The following is a 12,560-nucleotide window of genomic DNA, read 5'->3' on the forward strand; positions in this document are numbered from 1 at the left end:
CGCAAAAATACGCATAAAATAACTAAAGCATTTCTATAAGTATTTTTATCAAAGAAAAAAAAATATTGCACGGAAATGTTAAACGTTTTGTATTTTAAAAAAGACCATGGCCCTCTAAAGGATATAGAACGCAACTCAGATTTTATTTAATCTGATTTGATTATGATGATTAATTATGATAGAAAAATAATTATTAATAACAATCGGTTATCTATACTTATAATAAATCTGTAGAGAGGTCAATTCTGTACATGAAATATATTTTCAAAATAACTATCAGGGGGTGATAAGTGATCGATACTGATGCCAAAAATGCAATCAGTAAAATTTTTGTCTGTCTGTCTGTCTGTCTGTATGTTCCTTATAGAAACAAAAACTACTCGACAGATTTTAACGAAACTTGGTGCAATTATTCTTCATACTCCTGGGCAGGTTATAGGATACTTAGGAATTCCCACGGGAACGGGCATTAGCGGGAAAATCCTTTTGTATGAAAAATCTAAACCGCTTAAGTTAGACGCTTGAAATTTGGCAAGCAGATACCTTAGTAAATTTAAAGCTTAGTTACAACAGGATATTGCAAAATTCTCACGGGAATGGGAGTTAGCGGGAAACAACATTTGTATGAAAAAATCTAAACCGCGTAAGTTAGACGCTTAAAATTTGGCATGCAGGTACCTTAGTAAACTTAAAGCTTAGTTGCAACAGGATATTGCAAAATTCCCACGGGAACTGGAATTAGCGGGAAATTCCTTTTGTATGACTGACTCACTGACATACCCACGCACAGCCTAAACGGCTAAACGTAGGCACTTGAAATTTATAAGGGACGTAGCTTAGGTACCGTAGAGGTGCACTAAGAAAGGAATTCCCGAAATTCCCACAGGAACAGGAATTACCGGGAAAATCCTTTTGTATGAAAATCTAAACCGCTTAAGTTAGACGCTTGAAATTTGGCATGCAGGTCCCTTAGTAAACTTAAAGCTTAGTTACAACAGGATATTGCGAAATTCCAACGGGAACGGGAGTTAGCGGGAAAAAACATTTGTATGAAAAAATCTAAACCGCGTAAGATAGATGAAGGGGGTAAAACGGGATCCACGCGTACGAAGTCGCGGGCGGCCGCTAGTTATGAATAATTTGGTAAATGTGATTAAAGAAATCATTCATGTATGTATAAAATTAAATAAACTGCTTAGGGTTGGCCCAAGGTCCACCCCTGCCGCATCTAAACCTATTTATTAAATTTTAAACAGTTCGTTTAAATTTTAAACATTCCAATCTCATTATACTAATTTATATTAATATATTAAGATATCAAAACGTTCAAAATGTGTTGCTGTACACGCTGTACACGAGCCGGTGTTCTCTTTTAAGATATTTGTAAGTGATAAATTAATGTGATTACTTTCTTACTTTTACCTCGACTGTCGGTAATTATTATTAATAACTGGTAAGTAACATAATATACATAAATTAAAACGAACTGTCCCACCCGTGACAGTGACAGGGGGGCGCCACCACCGTCAATACCGAATCGCTGGTTCCGATTTTTGCCACGTTGGAAACTATATAGTTGAAATGATGGTGGCGCCCCCCTGTCAATGTGTTTGGTGACACGATTCAGTTTAAATTAGTTCATCTATATGACTGTAAGTAATGAACAGCGCAGCCGCCGCCGGTCTTATTAATCCTTGAGGGGATAATGACATTAATTAATCAGTAAGACGTACTATGGATCGAAATAGCGATTTATGGACATATTGATTTTTTTCTTTCACAATTTCTATTTGAAAAAAATACTTATCGAACGTAACTTACGTTTTTCTGATGAATAAATGTCGTTAAAAGTTTTTCTCTAAAATCAATAGTTAGGCTGGAAAAAAATATTTTCCATTTTCGTTGTATGGAATGAAACTTAAAGTGGTCGATTTCGACTAAGCCTATATAGGCTTGTTGACTATAATCCTAAACTATCAGCGCACGCCCAAAGTTGCCCGTTCAGAAGTTACAAGGTTCCAAAATATGAGTTAAATATTTGTCAGTAATTTAAGGTTAATTTAAATTGTTAACGTATGGAATCTTTATATTTTCGTTGAATCTTTAAAAATATTCCAAAAAAAGTCACTTTTACTAACTTTTTTTTCATTTTTCAGAACCACATAACTTGTGAACGGGCAACTTAAGGCGCGCGCTGATAGTGTAGGATTATAGTCAACAAGCCATTTCATTTCATACAACGAAAATGGAAAATATTTTTTTCCAACCAAACTATTGGTTTTAAAGAAAATCTAACGACATATTATATTCATCAGAATAACGTAACGTATCGATAGGTATTTTTTTCAAATAGAAATTATGAAAAATATCGCTATGTCCATAAATCGCAATTTCGATCCATAGTGTGACGTAACCTATCAATATGAATTTAAAAAATAGTGACCGACCGAATATTCGTTTTCGTTTTTGGCCATTTTCGGCCAAAAAATGGACATTCGGCCATATTTTCGTTTTCGGCCAAAAACCAGCCGAAGCTTCGGCCAAACCGAATATCAAAAATACTTGAATAAGATGGTGACGTTTATCGTTCCGATATCTTCGGGAGTGAATCTGGTGCACTCATGGTTCCAATCAGACTTGAACGGACGCGGTATTGTCACACTCTTTTGAAGTTGTGAAGTGAGGTTACGTTGTAAAGGGTGTCCAGCGACAATTTTCCAAGTTCAAAATTGAATACAATAAACCCAAAGAGTTTTCATTAAGTTTAATTGCTTCAAAATAGATTCTTAATGCGGATTTAAAATACGCCATGAGTCACTGGTTGGGAGCCTACAGAGCGTTCGCAGTTGAACAATAAGTATTTGAAATGTATTGTCGAATGATCGATGAATGTCTGATACCACAACTGCAACTGCATCCCGGTTAACTACGTAACTCTATTTCAGCAAGAAGGTGTCTCACCACACACGGAGAGTACCTCGATGGAGACACTGAGGACTATTTTTTTTTTCAAATAAATGGTCAGCAAGTACAGGGACATACCCTAGCCGCCTCGGTCACCAGATCTCACACTATGCGACTTTTTCTTGTGGGGATATCTCAAGTCAAAAGTTTACAGCAAACAATTCTTAAATAATTCAGGTTCTGTAAGAAAATATCCGCCGTGAAGTTGCAGGAAAATTATTAGCGCGATTTGCTCTCGCATAGTTGCGAATGTAAGGGTCCGGCTGTGAGAGTGCCTATAGTAAAACGGGCATCATTTAAAAGACATTGCCTATAAAAAATTTAATCCACATTGTTAAACTCCAGTTTGCATTAGTAATAAATAATAAAAAATCATTAATTTATTTGTATTAATTTTTGAAGTTAAAAAATTCCCACTGGACACCCTTTATTTCTTTCACTTCCCAATATTTCAATATAGATACATCGGAAATAATATTCTACTAAGAATTCATGATTAAATTTTTTGTGTTTTAATGCCGGTTTTCTAAAATCAATCTATCAAAATCAACTGTCAAACGTCATTATGTTTTTGGTCAAAACATTAACGGTTTTCAAAGTTTTTACATAATTTCAGATTGAAATTTGAGAGTTGAAGGTAATTTTCGTTTTCGTTTTCGTTTTCGGCCGAAAATGAGACTGCAGCCGAAGCTTCGTTTTCGTTTCCGTTTTCGGCTGAAAATCCATATTCGGTCGGACACTATTAAAAAATAGAAGTTGTGAAAAAAAACGCTGTCCAAAATTTCGCTTTTCGATCGATCCATAATAGAAGTTTTTTTTTAAAACATGATGATGACATTCACAACGCTAAAAAATTATTATTTTTATCTCATAAAGATAAAAGTAAATTATGCCTGCTCCACTTTTATCTACTTTCGAGGGACCTTAATTTTTCAGTCGTACAAAACAAAATTTGACAGAAGGGCGCTACACGGGTTAAAATTCACATTTTTGTCCTTTGACGTTTCAAAATCTTTTGATTAAATTTCCGAACGAAACATCCTATCACTCTCTAATCTATGGTCCCTACACCCCCCCTCCCCTCTTGACAAACTGTCAAACAAAAGTTTGTTTTGATTTGGTTGGTGTTGTTTTGTTCGAATGAAATTAATAAGAATAGTTACTTACATACATATCTCAAAGAAATAATCTATAGCTGAAACAAGTGATCTTAAAAATAATAGTAACAGAAGCCTTGTACAATATTGCAACAATATCTGAGTTTTCAATGTGATACTGTTACGTTAACTCTATGCATATTTTGCCTGTGTAAAATAAAGAGAATGGTGATTGCAGCGTAAGGTAATGCTTGATGATAACTATGAAACGTTTGATAATTGATGGCACTATTAATTATTCAATAATATTTAAGAGGTCAAAGTTTTTGAGGATGAATGTTTTTTACTCTTGCACTCTAAAAGTATTGTACAGTTTTGATGAATTATTTAACTATAAGGCTGGGTTGCACCATCTTACTTTAACAAACATCAAAAATCGATCAAACTTCATTCAGAAAACACCAGTTATCGTTAAAGTAACGGTCAAAGTTAGGTAATGCAACTGAGCCTTAATGTTTACAACAAAATGTAAGCACAATATCTATCAATTTAATTAAAGTTATATATTTTACTTTTCAGATGTTAAAGTGATCAATAATGATGTACAACTTGTCCCGGAAAACCAATATTTAATGAAAATTAATAAAATCTTAACAAACCAAAGTAAACTGTTCATAATTCCAAAATATTTAATTGAACATAAATTGATTATTATCTTTAAATAAGCCTTCTTAATAAATGATGTTTTAAAATTCATTGGGTTTTAATTAATATTAAATATCTAATAAGTTGAGATAAAAATGATATAGGAATGTTATCAACTGAACTAAGTACCTAAATATACTATAATAAAGTATCAATCAATCATCAATGTTAATGGAGTTCAAGATAATAGTAATATTTTGATGGTAATGATACAGACGGAGACAAGGCTATTTTCATAAATAAAAATAGATGAAAACTTTTAAATACTATGTCACTTTTAAGAACTTATTCTACATAATAATAGGTTTGGAAGTTCTTTACAATCTTAAACTTGTTTGTTTGGCTCTTGTGCATAAAATCTTACTTTTACAGGCATGGTATGCAGCTAAATGCATCAAATAAATTATTAAGTAAATACTTTTATCCTTCTTACTGTTAGAATTTTGCTGTGTGTAGGTTTTTCATATCCAGATTTATTCTTAGAGATGTTTTCTTTGTGTAATGAAGTACTATAACACTAACTTAATTTAGTAGTAAGTAGGCAATACTTACCACATTTAGTTTCAACAAATGTCATAATAATACGAGTAAGTACTTTAGTAAGTCCTGTTCTTTATATTTTTAAAAATTATTTTGGGACTGGATGGCGCAATACAGGGTGGAATTTTATAATGCCACCTGGAGGGAAAGTACTTTTAATATTGTAGATAGAACTTTTTTCTCAAAGAAAACATTCCTTTATTTTTGAAAAGAAATAGAACTACATTCAAAGATTTACAAACATTTTCTTGCCACACCCAGAATCAAACCAACTGAAATCTATTAAAAATTACAACCTGTATTTTTATTGCATCAACTGTTAGGGTTAAGGATGAAATCTCTTTAACAAACATGATAAATCAAATGAAATGAGAACCATGAAATCTTAAATTATTTTATTTATGTACAGAATACATTGTATGGTATGGTGGATAATTTTCGAAAATCTTTCAATGCAGTTCTCTTTCTTTTCAAAAACAAAGAAATGTTTTCTTTCAGTAAAATTTTCTATCTACAGTATTATGAGTACTTACTGATAGTACTGATTTAATATTTTGCAAACGGGATCCGTTTAAATAAAAAAATAGTCTTAGAAACCCCTAAGCCATTATAAAAGACCTATCCAACGATACCCCACAGATGGGGTCGTCGTTCGTCGTTTCAGCCGAAAGACGTCCACTGCTGGACAAAGGCCTCCCCCAAGGATTTCCACAAAGACCGGTCCTGCGCCGCTTGCATCCAGGTACTTCCCGCGACCTTCACCAGATCGTCGGTCCACCTAGTGGGAGGCCTGCCCACACTACGTCTTCCAGCTCGTGGTCGCCACTCAAGAACTTTCCTGCCCCAGCGGCCATCAGCTCTTCGAGCTATGTGCCCCGCCCACTGCCACTTGATTTTAGCGATTCTGCGGGCTATGTCAGTCACTCTGGTTCTCCTACGGATCTCCTCATTTCTGATTCGATCACGCAGGGAAACTCCGAGCATAGCACGCTCCATCGCTCTTTGGGTGACCTTGACAGATGGGGTAGAAGATGAAAAAAAAATATATAGGGAAGGAAGCTACCCTAAAAATATTTTTTTAAATTTTGTTTTATTACTTTGTCGGCATGATTAGAATACATACCAATGGTAAAGTGGCAATACCTCCTAACTAACAATACTAAAATTTTTTAAGAAATCGATTTAATTTCCTGTGGACATTTTCCATTCGAAATTTTTCTCCTAACTGATATTTCTTTTTAGATAGCAATCAAACTTTGTGGAAATAGCTGCTATATGCGCAAGTACTTAATATTCTTATAACACTGGGCTGCAGTCCTGTCTTAAATATTAAAATTAAATTTATGGAAAGAAAGAAAGAAACATTTATTGCCATGGACATCACAGAAGACAAAAGATGTAAATAATAGAAAAAAAAGTAAATAAGACAAAGGTGACATAAAACATACAATGAAAGTTAAAGTAAACTGAGCAGTGCCACCCTGTCGCACAGCGATGTCCATCGCAATGGACTCCACTCTGCATATGCCGTGGCCCCCGGTGAGGGAGGCCACGACGCTGGTTTTCAGTGTGGCGATTTTCGTTCTTTGAACTATCGTTCGGCCTTGTGTCTCGCCTTAGTAAGCTCCTGTATACAATTTGTATCGAGAATTTAGTTCGGTTACGAAAGCGATTGACAGCTTGGCGGCCATCTTGGATTTTCAAAATTTTGTATTTTTTCTTTGATCTGGACTACTTTCCGCACCGAACCCCATTTTTACTTTTTCTCTAAGTTTACCGAGTTCCGAACAGCAATGCCTTAAAAACCTCATGTCCAAAAATTGTGTAATCCCGTAACTCCAAATGTTGCCAGGTCATCGAGATAAAAATGGTCAAATGTCATTAGTTTCACTTATTTGCACACGTTTCAGTAAAAAAAATCATCACCGGAAGTCATTATTTCCATTTCTTTCTTAAATATAAGGACCAAATCTCCAACAATATGGCAACATTGCAGAAATTTCTTTACCCAAGCGATACCTCTTGACAAGACACATGAACGCCTCATACAACCCAATTTTCGCGAATATTGCCAACTACCCTAATAATGCATTTTAAAAATCAGAAAAATGAAACTTTTTACCAATTGGCCGCTTGCTCCGCCGCCATCTTGATTTGCCATGATTTTTTATTTTTCTAATAATTAGGGTCATATAACTGACCAAACACCATTTTTAGATCCGTTCCTTAACTATAAAGATACCTACCCATGTCGCAAAAAATACTCTTTCTCATAGTTTCCAGTGTTGCCAGGTAATCGAGAAGAAAATGGTCAAATAACCTTTTTAGGATTACTTTGCACGAGTTCACATTCAAATTTTTGACCGGAACTCATTATTTACATTTTTTAATTTTTTTTACCAAATCTCCCAAAATATGGCAACACTGGTGAAACTTCTTTACCCAAGCGACACCTCTTGACAAAACACACATACAATTCGACTTTCACCCGAAAAAAGCATTGGAAAAATAAAAAATTTGAAACTTTTTACAAAATGGCCGCTCACTCGGTCGGCATCTTGATTTTCTGATATTTCGGATTTTTCCTATAATGTGGGTCGTATAACCGACTAAACCCCATTTTCAGACCTTTTCTGCCATAACTCCTTCTGTCCTTTCTTAACTTTAAAGACACCCATGTCGCAAAAAATACTTTTCCCCATAACTTCCAGTGTTGCCAGGTGATCGAGATGAAAATGGTCAAATGTCATTTCCACGACCCCTTTGCAGGATGCGTCATCCAAATTTTTGACCGGAAGTCGTTATTTCTACTTTCGACATTTTTGGACCAAATCTCTCAAAGTATGGCAATACTGGGGAAATTTTGTCATCCAAGCCCAAGCGACACCTCTTGACAAGACACACAACCGCCTCATACAACTCGGCTTTCCAAAATGTTGCCAACTACTCGAAAAATTAATTCCAATATTTCGAAATTTTCAACTTTTTACAAAATGGCCGCTCGCTCAACCGCCATCTTGATTTTTTGACATTTCGGATTTTTCCCATAATTTAGGTCGTAGGTATATTCGACAAAACCTCATTTTTATTTTTTTTCTGCCACAAGTTCTGTCTGTCCTTAACTTTAAAGTCAGACATGTCGCGAAAATTTGTTTTCCCCGTAACTTTCAGTGTTGTCAGACTTTTTTGATAAAAATAGTGAAATATCATTCGGGTCCCCAATCGTCACCAAACTGCATACCAACTTTTTGGAATTTCTAGATTGCGGCTGAGCGGGCGGTCCGATTCATAGCAACACTCGAGGCACAGACCAACAATCGCTCGAAACATTGTACCCTACTCCGGTGTCGTCAGCTACCGGAAAATTGGTGTCAAACTTTAGGGAATTTCATGATCGCAACAAAATGGCCGACGGCTCAGCCGCCATCTTGTTTTTTGATAATCTGTGAATGTGGCTCTTAAGAAGACTATACATGTCACAAATATTCAAAAGACATTTTCAAAAACAATTGCGCAACTCAGAATGTCAACTCCCTAAACACACCCCTGAAATCTCATTTTCAATCCAAGATGGCGGCGCGGCCATTTGTTTTTCCGTTTTTTTCTCACATTTTCGAACACCAAATGACAACTTCAACCGGCCCCCAAAAAATAAAAAAATCAGGACGAAAAACGAAAAAGTTGGTGTGTCAAAAAAAGCCGTCACTTTGTTTTTTAGTACAAAAAATCTGATAAGCTGCGTGTTGAAAAATCTAGTTCAAAACAAGTGCTGTTACACGTACCCTCTTCCTCTCTAAACCCCCCAAAGATAGCTATGATCAGTGAGTCAGTCATTGAGTGGTAATCGTGCTAAGCATACAATTTGTATGGAGAGATTAGTTCAATTACGAAAACGGCTGAAAATTTGGCGGCCATCTTGGATTTCTAAAATTTTGCATTTTTCCCTTAATCTGGACCATTTTCCGCGCCGAATCCCATTTTTACTTTTTTTCTATCCTCACTCAGTCCCGAGGAGCAACGCCTTAAAAACACCCATGTCCCAAAACTTTGAGTTCGCCTAACTCCGAGTGTTGCCAGGTGATCGAAATCAAATGTCATTAGTTTGACCTATTTGCAGGAGGCGTCATCCAAATTTCTGACCGGAAGTCGTTATTTCCATTTTTTACATTTTTTGACTAAATCTTCCAAAGTGTGGCAACACTGGAAATTTTTGTTTTTCTAAACGACACTCCTTAACAAACTACGTAATCGCCCCAAACAACTTGACTTTAGCAAATGTTGCCAACTGCCCGAAAAATGCATTTGAAAAATCAGAAAACTGAAACATTTTACAAAATGGCCGCCCGCTCAGCCGCCATCTTGATTTTCTGACATTTCGGATTTTTCCCATAATCTGGGTCGTATAACCGACTAAACTCCATTTTTAGTTTTTTCCTGCCATATCTCCTTCTGTCCGTCCTCGCCTTTTTCTACGTTAACTAAGCCTCCCTGCATACAATTTGTATGGAGAATTTAGTTCCTTTAGGAAAACGGGTGAACGCTTGGCAGCCATCTTGGATTTCCAAAATTTTGCATTTTTTCCTTAATCTGGACCATTTTCCGCGCCGAACCCCATTTTTACTTTTTTTCTAACTTCACCCAATCCCGAATTCATTTGTTTCAACAATTCCTTCTAACCAGCCATGTCCTGAAATTTTGAAATCCTGTAACTCTCAGTGTTGCCAGGTGATCGAGTTGAAAATGGTCAAATGTCATTAGTTTGACCTATTTGCAGGAGGCGTCATCCAAATTTCTGACCGGAAGTCGTTATTTCCATTTTTTACATTTTTTGACTAAATCTTCCAAAGTGTGGCAACACTGGAAATTTTTGTTTTCCCAAACGATACTCCTTGACAAACTACGTAATCGCCCCATACAACTCGACTTTCTCAAATGTTGCCAACTGCCCGAAAAATGCATTTGAAAAATCAGAAATCTGAAACTTTTTACAAAATGGCCGCTCACTCGGTCGCCATCTTGATTTTCTGACATTTCGGATTTTTCCCATAATCTGGGTCGTATAACCGACCAAACCACATTTTTGGATTTTTTCTGCCATATCTCCTTCTGTCCGTCCTTAACTTTAAAGACACCCATGTCGAAAAAAATACTTTTCCCCGTAGCTCCCAGTGTTGCCAGGTGATCGAGATGAAAATGGTCAAATGTCATTTGCACGACCCCTTTGCAGGAGGCGTCGTCCAAATTTTTGACCGGAAGTCGTTATTTCTACTTTCGATATTTTTGGACCAAATCTCCCAAAGTGTGGCAACACTGGAGAAATTTCTTCACCCAAGCGAAACCTCTCGACAAGACACACAACCGCCTCATACAACTCGACTTTCCAAAATGTTGCCATGTAGTCGAAAAATGAATTCCAAAATTTCGAAATTTTTAACATTTCACAAAATGGCCGCCCACGCCGCCGCCATCTTGATTTTCTGACATTTCGGATTTTTCCCATAATCTGGGTCGTATATCTGACCAAACGTCATTTTTATTTTTTTTCTGCCATTATTCTTTCTGTCTGTCACTAACTTTAAAGACACCCATGTCGCAAAAAAAACTTTTCCCCATAACTTTCAGTGTTGCCAGATTTTTTTGATAAAAATGGTGAAATGTCATTCGGGTCCCCAAATGTCACCAGACTGCATACCAAGTTTTTGGAATTTCTGGAAATTTCCATTTTCTACTATCCGGGGCCGTGGTGGAAAATTTTCTTCCAAAATGGTAGTTTTTTCCGATTCATGGCAACACTCGAATAACAGACCAACAATCGCCCGGAACATTGTACCCCACTCCGGTGTCGCCATCTACCGGAAAATTGCTACCAAAGTTTGGGAATTTTTTGATCGCAACAAAATGGCCGACGGCTCAGCCGCCATCTTGTTTTTTGATAATCTGTGAATGTATCTCTTAAGAAGACTATACATGTCACAAATACTCAAAAGAAATTTTCAAAAACAATTGCGCATCTCGGAGTGACACCTCCCTAAAAACACCTCGAAATCGCATTTTCAATCCAAGATGGCGGCGCGGCCATTTTGTTTTTCCGTTTTTTTCTCACATTTTTTAGCACACCTTGGCAACCCCAACCAACCACCAAAAAAGAAAAAATTCAGGACCAAAGACAGAAAAGTTTGAGTTTCAAAAAGTGCCGCCATTTTGTTTTTTGGTTCAAAAAATGTGGTAAAGCTGTCAGTCAAAAAATCTAGTTAAAAACAAACACTAACAATTTTACCCCTCTCCCCTCTAAATACCCTAAAAATACCCCTGATCAGTCAGTGAGTGAGTCAGTGGTAATCGAGCTTTATACAGGGTGACTTTTGTATCAGTATCCAAATTTTTTCCTGACATTAGGTATCGTTTATAGATGACATTTTTAATAAAAAATAGGTAGGTAAAATTTTAACAACAACTATTTTTTTCCTAACCAATTAATAACGTAGTGTGGTTACCGCGCTTAGCGCGTAAACATTTTGTGGGAGAGCGGGTCGAGCGGAGAGCTGGCAACGTGTGGCAACGCTCGACCGGCCGGCCTGGCCTCGCGCGCGGCGCATCAATCCAATCAGTCGCCCGCGCAACCCATTACGAGCCGCGCGTATCGCTGCGCGCGCCGATCGTTCCGTCGCGCGGTCAACGTAACATGTATTCGCAGCGCGAGTGTTATGAAATGATTCGGTGCTACATTTTAAGTGGAGAGAGTGAACCGGGCCCAGAGGAATACCTCGACTTGGTAACCAAGGACTAAACCCAACAGTGCCAAACCGGTGAACGATTTTAGCGGCAAACTGAAGAGAGATCCGCGAGCAAGTAGGTAAGTACCTACACGAGACGCGAAGTGCGAAATGACACTGTAGTTTTAAATAAACTCAAAGACAATGTACAAAATCGTGCAAGTCTGTCTGGAGAAAAATGGTATGCACTTTGGGCAATTATTAAAATACCTACTCATAATTTGTTGTGTTAGTTTGTAGTTAGGTGAGGTAGGTTTGGTAAGCAATCTCAATTATTGCACATGAAAATAATGATGAACTTTTTGAATACCCCCGAATAGGTACACAAGAAAAGTAGTGTTACCGCTCTCGGTGATTTTATTTTCTTTTTGATAGCGTAATTATTGTCGTAGGTATTTAATTTTTCTACCATAAATTAGTAAGTCTGTTTAATTAAAACTAATTACCACTTTGAAATCTTTTGCATTTTGACGGTCCTATG

The sequence above is a fragment of the Ostrinia nubilalis genome, chromosome W (assembly GCF_963855985.1).
Source record: "Ostrinia nubilalis chromosome W, ilOstNubi1.1, whole genome shotgun sequence".
Classification (NCBI taxonomy): domain Eukaryota; kingdom Metazoa; phylum Arthropoda; class Insecta; order Lepidoptera; family Crambidae; genus Ostrinia; species Ostrinia nubilalis.